A 3,242-nucleotide genomic window follows, 5' to 3' on the forward strand; every position below is an offset into this window, starting at 1 on the left:
TAGCACAGGGCCTGCCAGGCTCCTGTGGGCTAAGAAATCTGTAGAAAGACAGGCCTACCTTGACCTGAGCAGCTAGGCTGTTGATTCCAGAAATTCTGTCCTTGTCCGAAAATTTTCAGCTTAGATGAAAGGCAGTTTTGCCCAGTGTAGATGGATGTTGTTGTGTGTCCATTGTCTTCTGTCTTCTTTGGAGGAAGTAGAGTTTTTCTGCTAGGAGCCAACCCGTCTCTTTTTGTTATGAAAAGCTTTTTAATAATTAAATATATAAATATCACATTCCTCAGATCTCTGAGCAGTTGAGGGCTGTTTATTAGGTATAACTACAGTATAGAATCTTCCTGGAGGGCTGGGTCTGAGCTTGACTGCACTGGCTCTTAACAGGTTAGATTTACACTTGTAAAAAAGCAGAAAGAAGAAAAAACTGCTTGCAATATAACGTCAATGACAGAACTGACAATAGTAGAGAAGAGCTTAATATATGTTAAATGAGGGTTGGATTAAATATAAAGTATTTTTGTAAGAGACCCAAAAGTATACACCAGTTTAAGGCATGAGACCCATTGTTCTTGTAGTCTGAAATGAGATGCAATGAACAATTATAGCATTAAGTATAGTTGTATTAAGTTACATGTATGAACACACACACACAGAGTGAACAGAAATTAGGGAAAGTGGATGGTCCTGGTGGGCTCCACCAAAGGCATGGCACTGTAGAAAACATGCATGCAACAGAGTCAACAAGAGAAATTTAGTGAAAACCGGGCGGCAAGGCAGGGTACACCTCAGTAAAGATGGGAGAACCTAGCCACCCAACCTGGCTCCCAGCCAAGATGGCAGCAAAGTCATCTGACCCCAGTCAAAATGGCAGCAGCCACATGCTGGATGAAAAAGCCACAATTTTTGAGCTGTAAGGATTTTAAGTTTAATAAGAGACCTAAAGACATGATCTATCCCGCTGCTGAGCCTCTATGCCACACCACAAGCCACAGAGGGGAGCAAAAGGCTGGAACCAAAAAAACTGTACCATGACAGGGCTGGAATTGAAAAAGCCAGCTGGAATTTTAAGAAGCCAGGGAACTTCTTGTGGATGGTTGCTATCCACAGCTGAAAGTGTGAAAACCCACAAAACAGTGACACCACAAGGCCTATGACAGGGATGTCTCCCTGTATAGGCGGGGTGCAAATTGGCGTGAACTCCCAGGACCCATGAGCTAGTCGTCCCCTGACTTCGGATGGGGTGCCATGGCCTGGCTGGATCCGGTCAGTCAGGGTGACTCAGAAGCCATAGAGGACAAAGGCCGCTCTGAGCGGTCTTTTATGGTGAGGAAAAAAAAAAAGAAAAGAGAAGAAATGGGGGAAAAAAGATGAAGAATCTGAGGGACCCTGGGTCCCCAGTCAAATGCACTGCACAGAGTTTCCAGTGCTAATAGCAGGCTGACTAACCCAGGGTTAGTCCAAAGACAATTTTAGAAAGGGAAGCAACCATAGCAGAACAGGGGAGACTCACAGATAGAAGCCTGGAAGCCAGTGATGGGAGTAGGAATAAAACCCTGATTCAGGAGCCCAATCTCTGGAGAGGAACTGGAGTGGGAGAGCCTATCCGAGTCACAGGGCACCAATGTTATGAATTTGCAGTGAATCCCCAACAGCTTGCTGTGGGGTCCCAGTGGCGGCAGGTCCACATACCAAGGTGGCTGGTCCCCAGCCATGTGGCAGCAGGCTGGTCCCCAGCGAGCGCAGCAAGCAAGGTGTGGAGGCACCGAGTGGGAGGCACATAGACAACCACGTGATACAGAATAGAATTGGATATTTATTAGTTGAGTTATGGAGGGGAGGGGAAAAGGGGAGAAGGGGAAAGAGAGAGAGAGGAGAGAGAGGGGCAGAGAAGGGACAGAGAGAGAGCCAAGATGGTGAGGGTGAGAGAGAGGCTGCAGGGAATGGGCATGACTTATCTCTTAAAGGGACAGAATATTACAAAACCCTAATGCAAGAACTTAACACAGGACAAACAGGAATTAGTTCTTTAACTACAAACAGAAACTTTAACCTGCATAGGACAAACATGAACTTGCTCTTAACTGTCTTAACTGCAACCAGAACCCTTAACCTGCTAGGTGTATTTTTCTTGCTTTGGTCTCCCATTAACTTGCAAAGTACATTGTTCCAGTTTTAATTTCCCATTCCCCTTTGAGCTGTATCCTGAGTCAAATCCCTGCCTCTGTAGTTGGCATCTGGTTATACTGGGAACTAATAACCATCAACTAATGGCACACAGATGGGAATTCATGTATCTAATTAAGGCATTAATGATGCAAGGGACAACAGTAATTAGCAAAAACAGAAGGGTCAAAGGTCCTGTGATGGCTGGCATCACTTACTGTCTAGGAGGAACCCAAAAATGAGAATGAGCACTAGTCATTTATTTCATATCAGATCCCTATTTTTTTTGCAATGTTTCTTTAAGTACATCCTGATTAACTCTAATGACTCCTTAGTGATTTACACAGAAACAACAGTATTCTCTTAAAGCCATATCCTTGTTTTACATAGAGCAGATCTAGCGCCATGTCGTATTGTAGAATTACTTCAGCTAATGAGTCTATCTGCTGAGATATCTGGAAATATTTGGTTTTAACAGGTACCATTCCTAGTATTCCAATAGGTACTATATGTAGCCATTTTGTCCCCCGTGCCAGGAAGTTTCCTTTTGACCTAATAATCCAGACTATTGAGGGCAAGGGACAACATACACTCTTCTGTAACTACTTCCTCAGGAAGGCTGGAATGCTAGAATACTAGTCAAAGGCTGGGAGGGGATCCAGGAAATGGGACATTCATCAGAAGCATTGGTGTAGTAAGGACCTGCGGGCTGTGTTCCTGCCGCCCTAGCTCCCGGCCGCCTGGCTAGCTTATGCCCCCGGAAATAATTACACAGAAACTGTATTCTTCTAATGTGTATAAATTCCACACTTTCTTCATCCATTCTTCCATTGAAGGACATCTAGGTTGTTTCCAGGTTCTGGCTATTACAAATAATGCTGCTATGAACACAGTTGAACAAATGCCCCTGTCATATGATCGGGCATCTCTTGGGTATATTCCCAAGAGTGGCATTGCTGGGTCCAGGGGTAGGTTGATCCCGAATTTCCTGAGAAACCGCCACACTGCTTTCCAAAGTGGTTGCACAAGTTTGCATTCCCACCAGCAATGGATGAGGGTACCCCTTTCTCCACAACCTCTCC

The sequence above is a fragment of the Alexandromys fortis genome, unplaced genomic scaffold, assembly GCF_014885135.2.
Source record: "Alexandromys fortis isolate MF-2015 unplaced genomic scaffold, M_Fortis_MF-2015_v1.1 scaffold_12, whole genome shotgun sequence".
In the NCBI taxonomy this organism is placed as follows: domain Eukaryota; kingdom Metazoa; phylum Chordata; class Mammalia; order Rodentia; family Cricetidae; genus Alexandromys; species Alexandromys fortis.